Source organism: Ixodes scapularis, unplaced genomic scaffold, assembly GCF_016920785.2.
Source record: "Ixodes scapularis isolate PalLabHiFi unplaced genomic scaffold, ASM1692078v2 PGA_scaffold47__10_contigs__length_4178495, whole genome shotgun sequence".
In the NCBI taxonomy this organism is placed as follows: domain Eukaryota; kingdom Metazoa; phylum Arthropoda; class Arachnida; order Ixodida; family Ixodidae; genus Ixodes; species Ixodes scapularis.
In genome coordinates, this window is record NW_024609876.1 from 3,604,191 (window position 1) to 3,622,743 (window position 18,553).

Here is an 18,553-nt window from a genome sequence, read left to right on the forward strand (position 1 = left end):
ACGGGAACAGTGGCTTTTGTCGTGACCCAGAGGTATAATAACCAGTTGTCCTCAACAAACCTAGACAAGATAAACAATAAAACGTCTTTTGTCAACTATCAGAGATTCGAAAAAAAAACAGGAATGACCTCTTCCTGGGAACAGTGACCTTGTGTTGTGACAAAACTCAGTTACAGAATACAGATTAAAATGTTAAAAGGCGTGAACTGAAACAGGACGAAAAAAGACACGTACGACAAGGACAAGCGCCAAGTTTCAACCGATTTAATATAACACCAAACGTCGGCAAACTGTCGATCCCCATCAGATATATACACCGCCATGCAACAAGATAAAGGTTCCTATCACTCATCGCATGCAGCCACCAAGAAAGACAACTTCTTTTTTCAGCAGATAAAGGAAAGGCATGCTTACGCATTTGTTTTTTTTCTTTTCCTTTCCTTTTTTACACTGGGACATCAAAAATGTGAGTTTATCGGATAAATCTAATTTTATAAAATTTTATTGGCAAATGTTTGTTTGAGTTTTTCGGTTTTATCCGAAATCACGGCATGCTAATTATGTCCCACTAGCCATATAACTCGCCTGTACAAACCGAATTAGTGTACATTGCACAGCTAAACAGGTCTGTTTGAAGTAAAATCAAACACATTGTCTATTGCTTCCTTGGTGCGCCGGAAGTGTGATGAAAATAAGTTGTAATAGCAGAGGGCATACATGCATCTGAACTTTTTTTTTACATGTGTTCACATAGTCCAAGATTTCCTAACATATGTGAAAATACAGCCAATTTTTAATGCTCACTGTGGAATATTTACATAAATGCTCATGAAAGATGTGTACCAGCGTGTAAACGTTTTTCACGTAGGTTTATTATTATCGAATGGGGATATTTACGTATACAGGCTGATGAAAGACGTGGACCAGCATGTAAATGTCGTTTACGTAGGGTGATTACTATCCAATGTACTTTGTCTTAAGGCCATCATCAGGGTATGCATTAAAGGTGTGCATTAAACATGGTGCTAGAAAATAGTGACGCCGGGCACTGATATAATACTATACCCGTGCCATGCCAAGTATCATAAATTGTGTCCAGCACTCCAGAGATTTCGCTGTGATAATCATCCTGAATGTGGATTTTACAGGAAAGACGTTCCTCAAAAAGAAAACACACAAAACAGCTGGTGCCATGTTTTGCAGCAGCCTAAATGTCAAGGGTGAGAGGCCCTACTACAGATATTATACTTCCTCAAATAAATTCTCCCTGGCAAGGGCAGCAGCTGTGGTACAACTGAACTAAATTTAATAATTTATTTTTGCTCGAAATAATGAACAAGATTACTTAATCGAGGGTTTGGAGTTAGAAATGGCACTGACCTCAATATTTTCAAAGTACACCTGTAAACAATATGTAAGGCTCATAACATATGCAGCTAACATTAGAACATATGCAATAAAATATGTTGTGCTATCACATCCCCAGCAAAAATTACAATAATAAACCAGTAAACTGATAGACCAGTAGATTCCTATTGTAAAAAGTAGGTGGGTCCTATAGTACCGATAGAGGCCCATTGGTGTATTGGTCAAATAGAGGACTACTGGTGTATTGGTTTATTAGAGGCCTATTTGTGTGTTTGGTTCAGTAGAGGCATGTTGGTGTATTGGTCCAATATCGGCCTACTGATGTATTTGCCCTTACTGGGACATTCTAATGGGCTACATCAATGGGCCTCTACTAGCACATTCTAATGGTGCCTGGAACATGTTCCCGAGTGCTATGCTCATCGTCACTTTATTTTAGTTCCCTCTATCTTTGCCTGACAACGTCATAGAAGTGTCATGCTGTTCCATGCCACGATCCTGGTGGTGGTAGAGCAGCAGAAGGCGGGTGCGGTAGGCCCCTGTTGTGCTGTAGCTCGTCTCCAGCTTGATAGTCCATGTAAGATTCAGCAGCCAGGAGTTGGGACGCTACAAGAGCGACACTTGTGTTTCCTATTATTCGCTGGAACACATAGGGCCAACCATTAGGATTGCGACATAACACAGCATCCAGCTCCTGCGACATAATTTGTCACCATTTTGGGGCTACCTTAAATGCATAAGCAGCATAGGATGGCCAAAGACAGCAGTCACAAATGCATTCAAGGCACTCTACTATAGGTTGTTTGCGCATGACGTCAATCCGCCATTTTGTTGTTAGTTTGGTTTTTGAAACAAATTTACTACATTGAAGGATTACATCGTAACCGGTTGAAATGATGTCAGCGGTGCTCTACGCATTTGAGAAGGCATGTAAATCCTTGAAATGCTCGAGTTTGGCACATTCCACACAGATCGCAACAACAAAATGGTGGACGAAATCACGTCAGTGAAAACACCCTATACACTGTTCATTATGACTACTTTGCATAAACATTTTCAGATATATCCAGTGAAAACGATACAGTGCACAACTGTACAGAACATGCATAAACATACCACAACCGGGCAATAAAAATGGTGTTTTCGTCATTAAACTCAAAAGTGGTAAGCAAATGTAGTGTTCAAGATGACTGAAAACATTTGCAATAAGTTAGCTATTTCGTAAATTCTCATAGTAACAAAAAAAATAAACATAAAAAGATAATGCATTGCTTTGTTTGCTTGTCATAATGACAATTGGTATGAAGTCTAAAGAGAACAGCCGTACACTTGTTGCAATGAAATTGACTCAAACTTGAAACTGGTAGACGAAGGTAACATTTTTTTGTGAGAATGAATATTGCACTAAACATGTTTCTAGAGCAAATGTACAGCCTACTTCACTCGCTTCTATTACAGTTTATCTAGCGTGCCAAATTCTCTCCTGATGGTGCGACACACAGACTCCCACACCAACATTACCACCAGCCAGTGTTCTTCTGCAATGCGCAAGTGGTACATTACTGACGGCGCACATTGCACAGACGTCAGTAAGAATCGGTGCATACAGCTCACCTCCAAGGACAAGACAGGCTTGACAAAAAAAAAATGCATGTTCATCTGAGCAGGCCTGGCAATCGAGTGCTACCCTTTCACACGCTCTGAGCCAGCTAATGTCTTTCTCCTTTACTTGTCCACATGTCACACAACTCGTCAATTTGATGAGATGAAATCAACTCTGGTCATTTTTTCCAATACAGAGGGTGGCCACAATTTTAATTGATTCACCAGATGAACCATTGTATGTTGTTTTAAGTTTCAAAAACAAGCTCCATGGGCAACAAAAAACACCCGATTGCCTGGTATTCCATTATGATAGGTGACATCAGCCACCTCAGCCAATTTAAGGTGGAAACCCCAGGCTTCGGCGAATCCAGCCACACAAACGACGTCAAACCTGTCAGTGACAAAGCCACTGCATTACAGTGCCCAGTAAGGTGTATTCACCCTCCTCCCACAGCACCCTAGAGAAGTATTTGGTTGCACTATTTTTAGGCATAAAAGAGATTAGAAAATATGAAGATACAATTTAAGCTTACCGTGAAATTCTGAGCAAGTGTCCCCCCAACTTCACTGCCAATTTCACATTTCCTCGCTGTTCCGGGAAAGCGCCCCCCTCCCCGCACCACACCCGTATCACGTACCAGCCTGATTGTGCCCAGGCAACACTGGCCTGCGAAATTCAGTCCAAGAATCCAATCCAATCCTACTTTGCAGCCCTATCTGCCCGGTCGCCACGCACCACTGTCGCTTTGTTTTGGGGTTGTCAGGTCGGCTATGCATTCTTTCACAGCGGCAAAGAAAATTGAGGTCGTCCAATGGCATTGTGAAAACGGGAAAAACATACACCTGACGTCTCGACACATCAAGCTCTACCGGATACGGGAACGGGACAAGAATTTTGAAAATTTGCTACAGCCAAACTACAAGAAAGTCAAACTTCGACGAAAGCTAAGTAACGGCACGCCGGTGTTCAGTGAAAACGTGGATGATGCACTCATACCTGGAGCGCGAAAGAAGTGCAGAATGAGCCATTGGCAACCGGCTTCTTTCTGAAGAGGTTGTCAAAATAGCCAACGGCACATAGTCTGCGGAATGCTGCAAACTTTTTCTTGTGACAGACTCTGAGGAGTCTTTTGGTGGTTTTGAAAGTGATTAACATAGCAGTGACAAATCTTTGGCCTAATAAAGTCTATGTTCTCAGAGATAAATAAAATACTAAATCCGTGTACACTGCGCTTTTTTTTTTTTTCTTTTTCTGGTAGAAAACTTTTGTCGTTGCCATCTCGAATTTTGGTGCTCTTTCGGGATAGAGCTCCCCCCCCCCCCCCCAGCCTAATTGCTAGTCGGGAGTGATTTTCGCAGGGGGTTCTACGCATGTGCATTCTTGACTTGCATATACAGTCACTGTTTACAGCTAAAAACGCGTTGCGGTTTGCCACAGCTGCTTCCACTGATTCTTCTTTTCGGCTGTAATGCAAAAAGCGGATATGGTGTGATAATCCTACGTGCCGCTACTGCATGCCAGGGTTGTTGCACCCTTTGTTTCGATATCAGCTCTCCTCACTTTGATACTTCATTTATGCCTAACAGCATTGGCATCGCCTGACTGAGACTTCTATTCAAGAAATACGATATCGATAGAGCGAGGTCACTACTGGCATTTTAAAAGAAAAGGACCAACGGTAAGAAAGGACAGAAAAAAAGAGAGGTATTGTTTCGAACAACCACTGGCTACTTGGAATCAAAAATATGCCAAAAAAAGTACGGTGACATATTGATGGATGCAGCATGTCACTCGGCACAGGCAAGTCATTTTGCGGTTCGTGCGGATGCTGATGAAGTTAAAAAGGAAATTATTCTATTTTCTAAACTAGAAGGATAGTTGTGTCGTGTCTACTCATTGCTAATGTTTCACCTGACAGGCACAGATTGACGACTCCTTTCTCTCCGCTTTCGGCCCCTGAGCGAAGAAAAAGCAGCCGTTGATTCCTTGCCCACCAGGCTTTAAAGATGACCAACGAAACCATAATCCGCAAGGTAGGAAAATGCCCCTCGCGCCCTCCTCTTGTCACCCTCTCCCAAAAATTATGTGACGGCAGGGGCTTCTTTTGTGTCGACTTTTTCTGTAGGGATAATCCTCAAAAAGCGCGAAATGAGCAGCTAGCCGCGAGCGCCACAACGACCTTGACACGTCCAGGTGTCTTCCCTCGTCGACGCGGGCACGCTCAATCCGCGAGATTGAGGAAGCCAGCACGACCGAACGCTTTCTCTCATGAGCTGCAGGTCCGAGGCCGCTCGGTCGGTGGAGATCGAGGGGTCGTGGCGGTATGCTGGGTTCGTACCAGCAGCCGCTCGCTGGCATCGCGCGGCTGATGGAACCGTTCCCGTGTCTGCACAAGGATTGGCTTGCGCAATAAAAGGTTCAGGTCGTCGATAATACATTTATTTCCCAAACTTATAAATCAAGTGGCTTTCGCTAATCTCTTTATTACTGTTTGAAACACATCTCCTCTCATAGGTTGTTCATCCCATTTTGGACTCTCTCGCGTATTTATTCGTCCTTACCTCTGCCTGATGACTGTTTTATAACTTGATAAAGACCTTTAAATATTTGCGCGGGCTTGCGCGATGAACGCTGTCCCGGATTTAATATTGGAAAGATTGGCGTCAGGAGGGGCTAAACAAGCAAACCAAAATTCTTGCTTGACGGCACGATCATAAGATAGGTCTTTGCTTCACTTGCCTCCACAATGCCCCATCGTTTGCTCTATTGCAACTTCTCAGTAACATAGCTGTATACCACATTTTACTCATGGTTACTATACATGTGGCCCTACAGGCTTTCCCGTTATGGGCGAGTCGACTTTTTAACGACCGGCGACTCTCCTAAGTGAAAATAAATATTATCACCTTCCCACAACATCCACCCCTTTCTCTCTCTCGCCCCCCCCCCCTCCCCCTTCCCGAGTTTTGGAGATATCAGGCCACTCCAGGAAGCAGCCTGCAGACTGCGTTTTTTGGCTACTTATTCTCAACACATTAAAACGTGGAAATAAACACATCGCATGATTGACGCCCAGTTTATTTGCAACCTAAATAATGTGGCTCCACTGTTGGGACCCAATCAATTTCATCATCAATCATTATTTGTTACGATTTCATGGTGAAAGTGTGTTCGTCGTGATTCCACAAAAGTGATGGATTCAAAGGGAGAAATAGGTCCTCGTATTTATTTTGCAGAAATACTCGCTCCTGTGACGCTCTAGTGCGTAAGGTCAAAGCACCCGAGGCACTGCGTAATACTTTACAACTGTCGTTGACAATGAAGTATTTGTGGGAAGTGCGTAACATTGTTTACACCACAAAAGCATACCTAAACACAACAAAATATTGCAATTGCAAAAAAAAATATCAGCCTGCAAAAACCGTTGCTTTCCTCTCTCTTTCTCTTTTTTTGTTCCTTCGCGCCACTACGAAAACATAGTGGCTGAGCAACGAAATTCTATCAAAACCTCGCTTCTTGGATAAAGGACACCAGGCTATATGCTAGTGATTTTGCCAGAGAGTTTGTAGAAATAATAGGCGACCAATGAACCTAGGCTTCTGCACAGATCACGCCCGCGATATTTCAATTTTCCTTCCACGCGATTAGAAGGCAAGACGCTGGGAGGATTCATGTGCACTAACATGCTGCTTCTAAGAGAAAGTACCAGATTTATAGTGCATGTCAAATTAGATGTAAATAATTTAATCACTGTGCACAAACATTCCCGGCCTGGAGGATGACCTATCTTATGATCGTGCCGTCTTCATTAGAAGCAAGAAATTTGGTTTGCTTGTTTAGCCCCTCCTGACGCCAATCTTTCCAATATTAAATCCGGGACAGCGTTCATCGCGCAAGCCCGCGCAAATATTTAAAGGTCTTTATCAAGTTATAAAACAGTCATCAGGCAGAGGTAAGGACGAATAAATACGCGAGAGAGTCCAAAATGGGATGAACAACCTATGAGAGGAGATGTGTTTCAAACAGTAATAAAGAGATTAGCGAAAGCCACTTGATTTATAAGTTTGGGAAATAAATGTATTATCGACGACCTGAACCTTTTATTGCGCAAGCCAATCCTTGTGCAGACACGGGAACGGTTCCATCAGCCGCGCGATGCCAGCGAGCGGCTGCTGGTACGAACCCAGCATACCGCCACGACCCCTCGATCTCCACCGACCGAGCGGCCTCGGACCTGCAGCTCATGAGAGAAAGCGTTCGGTCGTGCTGGCTTCCTCAATCTCGCGGATTGAGCGTGCCCGCGTCGACGAGGGAAAACACCTGCAGGGGTGAGACAGGTGAAACAGGTTATGGAGCAATTTTTGGAGCAGAAAAATCTGGATTTTGGAGCAGCTTTGGAGACAAAATTCTTGTTTTGGAGCAGCAGTTTATGCATTTTGGAGCAACTTCGAAGCACAAAAGTCTACAGTTTGGAGCAGATTAGGAGCAGAAAATGTTAGAGCAGATTTCATCTATTGAAATCATAAAAAATAATATAAATCACATAAATCAGATTTTTCTTTATTAATCATTATTTTTGTCCACCCTGGTTTTAATAAGTTATCAGTGCCGATACGCACCAAGATAAAATATATTTAAAAAAATAAAAAAAAAAAAAAAACGGAAAAGGCAAACGCTAGTTTCGTGCGCATAGATGAGGACAGGAAACACAGGCTTTCTGCAAAGTTAGGTGGGTACCAGGTACCTCATAAGCCTGAGGTACCTGGTACCCACCTAACTTTGCAGCAAGCCTGTGTTTTCTGTCCTCATCTATGCGCACGAAACTAGCGTTTGCCTTTTCCGTTTTTTTTAAATTTTTTTAATTGTAGTGCAGAACCTTTTAAAGCGGTGATTCAAAAGCATGAACAGGGAAGCACGGTTTACTACAACTAGACATCTATGCACGCTCGTAGAAAGCACCGTGCAGGTAGAAAAAAAAAACTCCCCACAAAAGTGAGTCACAAGGTGAATAGTGAATTGGTAGAAAAATTATCAGCACCACATGCACGCTAAATACGGGTGTGTGACCGATTCATTCAATTGCTCACGCACTGGAAGCAAGTGTGCGATAACCGAAAGTACTCACGGCGACGGCGCCATCCATTTTGACGAGATAACGGATGCAAATGAACAATTACACAATGGAGGTGCTCAATAGCACTTTTAAGAAAAGGTTTACTCTCAAAACGAAAGGAATATTTTTGTTAGCTCATCTTGATAGCCTGTGCAACGTACCTCTCGCGGCCAGAGAGCAAGACCGCGTGACAGCGCACCGGTAGCATGCAGTCACAAATGACAGCGTAAAGTAGTAGGAAGAGGGGAGAAAATAGCACGTATCATAGGTATAGAAGGGTACTACAGCTGAAATCTTCAAATCCGGCGGTTGCTTGCGCCACCCTGTACCCGTGCCGTGTACTTTACTACGACGAGATTGAGTGTTGCCAACCAAGCTCTCGTTTCCTGCTAAATCTAGTGCCGCTCCTAAATGTTTTTTCGTTTTTGAGTTACTTTTGGCACAGTGTGGCGCAAGTTCGACCAATTTCGCGTTTTTGGCACAACTAGGCGCAGAAAACTGGGTTTGTATCAGATTAGCGCAATTGGGGCACATGTCACACCCCTGCACCTGGACGTCTCAAGGTCGTTGTGGCGCTCGCAGCTAGCTGCTCATTGCACACTTTTTGAGGATTATCCATACAGAAAAAGCAGACACAAAGGAAGCCCCTGCCGTCACATGATTTTTGGGAGAGAATGAAAAGAGGAGGGTGCGAGGGGCATTCTCCTACCTTGCGGAATATGGTTTCGTTGGTCGGTCTTTAAGCATCAATCAGAAACTGCTTCTTAGCCTACGTGATTTTGTGGCAACCACATGAACCAAGAAAGCACGGAGGAAGTTCAACTTCTGCGAACAAACCAGAAATCTTGATGGTAGGCACTGCACATAAAAGAAAGCCCTCTTAACTATTCGCTTAATGCAGGCACATAAAAATCAGGTCCCTCAAGACATAAGCTAGTACTGTATCCAAACCGGTATATTCAGCTTTAAAAACTTTTTCGTGCTGGTTTAGCGACAGGCAAGTGAACCAGGTCAACTGCAGATAAATCAATGCACTATTACAACTTTCACTCGGATAGGTGTCACATAAGCAGACCTGCCAAGCTACAATGATGAAAATACTACAAGGGATGCCAAAAAACACTACTATTGTGTGAAGGAATACGAAAACTGATTTATACTTCAAAAACTTGGTTTAGTTAAGAAAAATGCCTCAACTAGGGCACAAACACATCATACATTGCACGAAATGTCTTATTCTTTAGAAGTAGAAGGTTGGGTCAACACTGAGGAAGTTTCAGCATATGCTTCTCTTAGGAAGTTGTTGTCGAACACTTGTTCATGGCACTTTCCAGACTGGCTGCATCTCACAACTAACAACTGTTCAAGAGTCTTTTTCGACATAGAGGAGCGGAACTGCGTGTGTGCCTCCTTCACTTTGCTGAAAACTCTTTCTCCTGTGCCTGGTTTAACGAAGACGTTAAAGAGCAAAGTTCTTGCTCTTTAACGTCTCCACAACAACCGCTGTAAACGGCACGTTGTGTTCAATCAAAAATGTCGTAAATGGCATTCTGCTCGGGTAGTGTCGTAATCCGTTGATCGACTAAAGTACCCTCCGAACTTCTCGTTGGTTTCATCTACATTTGCAGAGCCCTTGTGTTTTTTTGTATTCAGATGACAGAATGTCCTGGCGACCAGCGTGCGAAATGTTGACATCGCAGCGACATACTACAAAATGTGCACATTTCGCCCTTGCGCGACGTCTTCAGAAATGGAAAGTCGGATAAATAGCTGGGAATAAACACTTGCAAGTATTTTTTTCCCGCCATCTTGTAGCAAAGATGGTTTCAAGGGATCATGAGTAAAAGTTCCAGTAACACAACGTACAACGTTCGCCACAACAAAGGAGATTTCTAGTTTTGGATTCAGATGGATGGATGGATGTTAGACGCTCAGCTCAGTAGCGGCTATACCACCCCTTACATCACTAGAGCGGTAGCCTGCGCCCCCTGGCATACAAGTCATTATCCAGTGTTGCCAACCCCAACTTGTAAACAAGTGAGATGCAGCTTAAACAAAATTATTTTTTTCTTTACAGGGGGGTGCGGAAAATTATACAAATATTGTTGTTAATACGATAACCTCAAGGAAGCGCTGGAAAGCAGACACTTTACGATAAAATCGTAAAACTTGGCAGGTATGCATAAGCATAACAGAACAAATGACATGCAGCTTAAATTTTCTTTACGGTCAAGGTGGTTCGAAAAAGGCATGAATTGAACCGCAGCAACTAAACAGAGTTGGCGACACATTAGAAATGAGTAAACACAATACAACTATCCTCCTAATTTAGAAAAAAAACTGCATCTCAATGTTGTGAAAATGTTGATTGGGGCGAAGCTCTGGTGGTGCTTGTCTGCGTAGACGCTGAGCCGCAGGATGCCGAGCCTTTTATTCGTTTTCATCCATGTCACGCTGCGGTCAAATGCTCAAATGCGCATATAACCACATTCCATACCACCCATTCTCTTTCTGACATGGATGAAAACGAACGAAAGGCTCGGCATGCTGCGGCTCAGCGTCTACGCAGACAAGCACCACCAGAGCTTCGCCCCAATCAACATCATTCACCACGTAAAGATGCGCTTTTTTTTGTTTTTTTTTTGCCTTACACAACCTTAGGAACACGTGCTCACGTGCTCGTGAGCACATGAACTCACGAGCGAAGCACGAGCACCCGACGCCACACATGGCTAGCCCCTAAGGAGCTTCGCCCCTAACAAAAAAAAATAAAAGCCGCTTACAGCTCCCTGTAATGCTGAATTAGAGTGCAGCTCTTGAGGAGGAGGGGAGGGTACTAAGGGTGACATTTTCTTTTTTTTTTTTGGGGGGGGGGGGTTACGTGACCAGGGGGAGGGGTCACGTGACCCCCACCCCCGCCCCATCTTGAGGTCACGTGACCCCCAAGGTCACGTGATCCCCCTCCCCGAGGTCATGTGGGGGTCACGCGGCCTTCCAGAGAAATTTTTCCTGTAGATTTAGCGGGAAAACTTTTCCGCTAGATTTAGCGAGGAGATTTTTCTGCTAGATTTAGCGGGGAAATTTTTCAGCTAGATTTAGCGAGGAAATTTTTCCGCTAGATTTAGCGGGGAAATTTTTCCGCTAGATTTAGCGGGAAAACTTTTCCGCTAGATTTAGCGAGGAGATTTTTCCGCTAGATTTAGCGGGGAAATTTTTCAGCTAGATTTAGCGAGGAAATTTTTCCGCTAAATTTAGCGGGGAAATTTTTCCGCTGGATTTAACAGGGAAATTTTTCCGCTAGACTTAGTGGGGAAATTTTTCCGCTAGATTTAGCGGGAAAATTTTCCCAAAATGCAACGCGCGGTTATGGCGACGGGGACGCCGCTCAAGCCAGAAACGGGCGCCTAAGAGCTGCGCTCTAAAAGAATCATCATCAACAATTAGAATTTCCTGCTTACCCTCATCAGCATCCGCATCAACTGCAGGATGACTTGCCTGTGCCGAGTGACCTGCTCCATACATCAATATGTCACCATACTCTTACAAAAACTAAAATTTCTTGGCTAGATTCCTGATTGCTACTAATTAGTGGTCGTCCGAAACAATACCCCTAGTTTTTTGCCCTTCCTTACTGTCGGTTCATTCCTTTCAATATGCCAGTAGGGATCTCACTTGGTCGACATTGCGTTTCCTGAGGGAATAACTTTCTTTTAGGCGATGTGAGGCCGTTAGGCATCAAGTTTCAAAGTGAGGAGAGCCGACACTGGTACAAAGGGTGAAAGAAGCTAGCTATGCAGTGACAGCGTTTATGATTATCACACCATATCCACTGTTGTGTGCGTTACAGCCAAAAAGAAGGACAAGTGGAAGCGACCGCGGCAAACCGCGGTACCTCTTTAGCTGTAGACAGTGACAATATATGTGAGGCAATTGCGAGTCAAAAATGTGCATGTGTAGAAAGAAGCCTATGCGAAAATCACATTCTAAACCAACAAATGCCTTCCATGATCGCAAAGTTTCTCAACTCTCGTGTAAGGTGGCGTGTAGTGCGGTGAAGAGGCGCTAAGAAACAATGCCAGGTTGCAACAAAGGCAACTCATCTTCAACATTTTTTTTTTCTTGCTTTAGAAAAAATATTATTTTGAATAAACTTTCAGAAATTAAAGACAAACTCTTCTTCCAATGTCGGTATCTTTCACATTTGTACTCTGACAACGTCATAATAAAATAAATGCATGTTTAGGCAAAAAAAAAAGAAAGACTTTTTCACAACTTTAGAATATTTTTTTTCCCATGAGGTATTTCGTTATGCGGCTTCAAACATTTTTTTTTTATTTGTAAAATGTCTACAGGGCTTTCAATAGCAAAAAAAACTTATAATTACCAGGTGCAGAGCGATAATTAAACAAAAAAGATTAAGAAAATTGCAAAAAAAAGGTTTTTGATGAGGTTTCTAAAACTATTTTAACAATTAAAGTTGCATAAACATCACAACATAGCAAGGTAAAAGCCATTCGAATTTCATAAAATAAAATCCGAGGCATTTTGAAAAAAATTAGACTTTCACTCCTTTTTTGAATGCCTAGTTGTATGCCCATTTAAGAAATAAAAACACGCTCACGCCGTAAAAAAAATGTTTTCGGCAAAAATATTTTAGGGAACATATAAATAAGGAAACAACATAAAAGGTCTTTTCTGTTCTTCCTTTAATTATATTTTACCCCTACCAGCACGCTCTTCATTCCAAGTATTTTAGGAAAAGGTTACGGACTTTGGGGTAAAGAGCCATGAATTTTCTTTTTAAAATGGGAAATGGTCAAGCGTAACGTCTGGGATGTTTGGCGTGGAATGAGCCCCATGCCAACAGTTGCCTAAGCGGCAAGATTGAAGAAAGAAAGGATTGGGCGGTAAGTAAGAAAAAAAGGAGGGAATAAGTCAGAAGGAAGTGACCTAGAAGACAGGAAAGTGGGCAGACAAATGACTTCAGACCTAGGTGGGCTGTAGTTGTGGAGAGAGATGTACTATTCGAGGTGAGAATTGCAGAGAGAAAATGTCTATTTCCATCGGAATGACTAGTGGCATAAGGTGTGCAGATAATTAAGGCTTTTAACATGTGTAGTTTTCCTGGAAACATAGAAGCCCCGTTTCTTAGCTTGTTAGACCCTGTAATCGCATGTCTCTGTCAACAACCACAACACACCTCTTTGTGGTCTAGGGTTAAATCTCAGCACTCAGTTTCCCATCTTCTAGGTCATTTTTCTCCTTCTCACTTTTGGTCAGCTACCTCATTTTTCTCTCCCTCTTTACTGAGCCCACCGCTGCAACCGTCGTGGTTCTTGAGGACCTTCAATAAATGCTCATGCTGCCAGTTCATCAATGTCTCTATTTCCCTTTCTCCTTAAAGCATGTGTATGGTATCATCATGATAAATGAACATGGCAGCTTTGCTGACCTAAAATTATGGCTTGTTAATTGTAAAGACGCATAAATGTAGGTTTGGTAAAACTGAAAGTAAATACCCATCATATCTGTAGCCAGGCATTCCGAGCGAGGTGGTCACGGGCAATGTCCATCAGCCTCTGTGATAGGCAACGTCCAATTACTTTCTGACAAGCAAGTACTTCCTCCTTTGAAAGTTCTTTTCCCACAGGTGTGTGCCATTGTTGTTCCAGGTAGAAGTTGAGAAACCTAAAAAAATTTAAAGCAGTCCTATAACGTGAGCAAATAAATGCTGTCATATTTGACTGTCACTATCTTAGATCACTTTGTCATTGCAGTAGGTTCCTAAAACTAGATACAATTTGTTTTATAACTAAAAGCACTGGGCAAACCATTGCAAATCCTTTTGATTTCAGGGTTGTTTGTGCAATTAATAGTGGATTTGGACAACATAAACAAAAATATTGAGAACACAATAAATTCCTATGATTGGTCAAACCTGACAACCCCAGAAATAGTTGAAAGCTAGATAATAAGGCTTCAGCTGGTATGGGCTGTGATGGAGATCCAAGACTAAGGAAAAGGAGAAACAGCTCCCCCATGTGTCTAGTTTTCCACTGCCTAGAGCTGCAACATGAAATTAAATGCCTCCATATTAAATCAGAGAAATTTAATAATGTTGCTATCAGCTCTAAATCTCTGGGATCCATTGGAAAATTTTATTCATTTTGATCAAAAATTCATCTTTTTTTTTTTGTTATCCTACGTTTATTTTGAAAGAGGGAAGGGGAACAAAAGCTTTGCTGCGTGGTCATTTTGAGTGCTAAGAGCTATTTGTTCTGTGCACAATGAATCTCAAAATGCACAAAATTTCTAAAATTTCAAGTATGACTATCTATTGCAAGTGACAGCCAGCACATGTACACTCCAACAACTGAACAATGACTATGAGATGCTGGCAATGGCAGCAGCTTGCACAGTTCATTTGTCGTTATTTGCATTTGTGAGGCTAGCTACGTATCATAGATATCAAAGGCTACATACAGGCCTTTGATAGCTATGAGAGCACAGAGCATAATTCTCCCAGCTGTCCGAATTTAAAGGCACTTATGGTAGCTGCATTATTCACAATGAGAGAAATCAACAATTTACGAACATCAGAAGCAACAAATGGCAATAAAAATTTTGTGTTACAAGCGATTTAAAGGGAAAGCATATGTACTAAAGGACTGAACACTCATTGAGGAAATAATGAGATATCTGGAATTTCCAGTTTGCTACAATGGAAAGGTGCTTTACAATGCAATATGTGTGCACTGCTGATGCCAGGCTATTACTCCTCAACCCCATTCTACAATGGGTTCTAAAGCCCTCTACCGGCTTAAAAAAAATATAAATAAGCCAACAGACAGTGTTGAAATAAACTTTCCACAAAGGTGTCTTTAGGTGGTGCATTTCTCATACTAAAATTTCATGAGAGCCACTTTTAGAGCAAGCCAACCGCCCCTCCCCTAATACAGTAAGTTAAAAAAAAATTTAGATTTTTTTAAACGCAAAAGTTAACTATGCATCGCTGTATGCTCAGTTTCGGCCCAAATGTAGCTCTAGAGGTCCCAACCGGATGCCAAAATTCAGAACCAACCGATATCTTGTTCAAAATACGTTTTCAGTAACTTGCGCCATTCAGCTCCATTTATTCAACGGCTCCAGCAGCCAGCATTTGTCTATCGAAACTTTCAAAAAATCACTCACAACTTTCGAGATAACGGTTGGTTCTGGAACGTTGGCCTCAGGTTTGGACCTCTAGGGCCACATTCGGACGGAAACTAAGCACTCGACAATGCATAGTTTATTTTTGCAAAAAAAAAAAAAAAATATATATATATAATAAAAATTTCGAAGGGTGACACGCTCTATTCTAAAATATTAATGCGGGGAGGGGTCAGATACTCGGTCTTGACCCGGCTCTTTTGAGCTTTTGAGGCACCAGAGAAAGCCGTCGCTGGACGAATTGGAAATGAGTACTGAGTCAGCGCTCCGCATCGTGCCAAGTTTCAGCCGTCCGTTGATGCAATCGTCATGTCCAATCTGTGACCATTGTTGGCCTTCGCTGATGAGGACATCTCTATCAGCATTACGGCTTTGTCGCCGTAATGCTGAAGACGACAAGGTTTGCCGAGAAAACATTCTGATGGCCAAAGGAAGCAAATCGTGCTCACCGTAGTTGCAACCGGACAGGGTCACTGGCTTGCCCCAGCGTGGGCTTTTCTTGAACACATTGATCGTGAAGAAACCTTGAAACTTTGGTAAACTCGGAGAAATTGGAGCATTTTCACATCCTCAAGCATTTCCCAGCCCCACCCGAGACACTTTGAGAAAAGATCGATGGATGGACAGATGCTAACCTGGCGAACCTGGCAGAGCTGGCAGAGCCGTGTAACCTGGCTAACCTGGACTGCAGCTGGACCTGGACTGTACTGTTATACCCTTGATAATGGGCGGTAGCTTGCGCCACCTTTCCTAGGTACCTTGTTTTGATAACCACTGCTCATGGAAATAGCGAGCGCTCGCAGATTTGGGACCACATTTGGGACTACTTCCATAAATCCGTGCAAGCAACACTGCGCGCGTTGCACTCTGGGAACTAGTTGGCCAGGGCATAGGTCAGGGAGGAGAGCGGCATGATTTCGGTTTCGATCGACACATCGAGAAGGAATCATACAAAGAGCATGGATTATCGACAGCCGTTATCTCACGTTTCCTGGTCCCGTGCGCATCGTTTTGGGTCTCTAAACTAAACTAAATGGCCAGACCTCGAAGCCTCAGCACAAGCGCGAACCATACGTAAAGCTTGTCTTATTGACACATGTTTATTTTTGCACTCGACCCTTCACCCGCGACTCCGACAAATCGTGAAAATTGAAGCGGACGCTTCTATTTTTACGGCCTGTCGGAGTCGTGAAAATGTTTGCAGGAGTCGTGAAAATTTTTACGATCACGACTGCTCTCCTCTTCAGATTGACGTCACAGGCCACCTGCGTCTGGCTCACCTCGCCAACGCCCTCGCGTACCGCCGTCGCCTCGGCTCGAAGGCCAAGGAGGTCCGGCTTTGGGTGGATTTGGGACATTCCTGCGTCGAAGGGTGCGTTTCGCCCGCCTCGGATCTACTTTCTTTGTCGAGATTCACTTTCGTCGTGATGGCGTCCGATGCGGTTCCGTATTGTGAGCGGAGGCCTTGAGCAATTGACCGACAGCCAACAGAGCGTGTGAGTGGCTCTCCGGACCCACGTGATAAGCAGAGCAAGGCCGCCGTGGAGGAAGCGAGGGGGAGATTTGACGGAGGGAAGCTTCCCCCCGGAAAGAATTGACGGAGGGAAATTTCCCTCCGACGGCCGGAAGCGGATCGCGGCAGAGCACGGCACGATTTGCCGGAGTCGCGGGTTTTGTAGTGTCCTGTTTGGACACCCCTTTAGCGTTTCGAGGTATGGTGGACGAGCCACTGATGGGAATCTCGACGCTGCGAAGCGCAGGGATTTTGCTTGTGCACGAGTCAACACGCTGCAACAACCAATAAGTTCGCGTAAACCGAGCTCGCAACTTTACATTGGTGTTGCTGGTGAGCAAGTGTGTATCGTCCATTGACGAAATTATTTTTAGCAACAGTCGGGCACTTGCGTGAAGAATGTCGCACAGTTCGGCGGACAACACGTATCGAAACCAAAACTGAGTGGCCAACTAGTTCCCACAGTGCACTGCGTGGTATTTCGCCGCGATGGGGCGCGTCGGTTTTGGAAGAAGTCCGCCCTAAAGCCCCTCGATGTGTTTGCGCTCGTCTTGCAAGTAGCGTCAAATGCGCGAGTGCACGAGGCCCATGTCTCGAGCGGCCCTTGGAAGCAAATGGCGGCGCAGCACTGAAATGAGCGGGCCTTGGAAGCGAATGGCGGCGGAGCACCCGCTCATGGCACGTGTCTCGAGCGCTTCCACAACAATGGTTGGCGGTACTTGTAAAAAACGCTTTTATCAAGGGGCTTTAGTCCGCCCCCGTGTGAACTGGGAACGGGAAAGGCATTTGAAGTCCGACTGGGAATCGCTCCAACCAGTTACTTTCCTAACTGGACCCAGTTCACTCCATTCCCAACTGGGAGTCAAACAGTTGACTCCCAACTGGGAATGGTTCAAACCAGTTGACCCCTCAGCTGGTCCCAGTTGGACTCCTATTGGTCCCAGTTGACTCCCAACTGGGAATGGTTCAAACCAGTTGACCCCTCAGCTGGTCCCAGTTGGTACCAGTTAGTCCCAGTTGAAACCAGTTGAGGTGCCAACTGGTCCCAGTTAGAAATTTTCGCCTGGGCGCTAGCTTAAAAATTCCAAGCGCATTTAGCGGTTGCTAATGACTATACTATTTGTTATGTGCTTGCCTTCTTCGTGACTGAGTGTGCCGAGATAATTTCAGAACCACCGTTCAGACACAGATCTTGGGTGTCGGTAAAAGCTCATACAAAAAGGATTCTCGGAGAGTAGGGCAGGCTTAAGAGAAGCTCATCGAGATAAGCTCACCGGAGATAAGCTCAACGGAGATAAGCTCACCGGAGATAAGCTAACCGGAGAAAAGCTCACCGCAAAACCGGCAGATGCGGAGAAAGGCTGACCATTTTTTTTTAAACTTGGCGGATTTTGCGTCAAACGTGGCAATTTAACACAATTCGCAATCATCACCTCATTAAAAATAAATCAACTTTTTTTTTGCAATATTCTTGAAGTTCATTGTGCATACTTACTAATTCCTCAGATATTAGTAATCTCTCATTCTGTATATTAATGAAGCCGCAAGTATAAAATCAGAACATCGTACACCGGTAAAAGAAACAACAATTTATCGACAGCTGACAGTGCGCCGTCGGTAGCTCTGTCAGATAAAGAGGTTCAATTTTTGCGAGCTAATATGACTAGCGGTGTGTGAACCGTTTCAGCTCCAAATATTTGTAGTGCCTAATGTATAAGTGGGTCTTCGTTAATGTAATCAGTGG

The 18,553-nt window shown here is 43.7% G+C and overlaps 1 long non-coding RNA gene across 1 annotated transcript; it reads right to left on the minus strand.

The window, feature by feature from the left end:
• Positions 1-1,958: 1,958 nt before the first annotated feature.
• LOC121837539 lies at positions 1,959-15,900 on the minus strand. Its single transcript, XR_006078184.1, has 3 exons — positions 15,746-15,900; positions 13,607-13,775; positions 1,959-2,008 (listed from the first exon to the last, which is right to left on the minus strand). It is a non-coding gene; the product is annotated as an uncharacterized LOC121837539 (long non-coding RNA).
• Between the last annotated feature and the right edge of the window lie 2,653 nt (positions 15,901-18,553).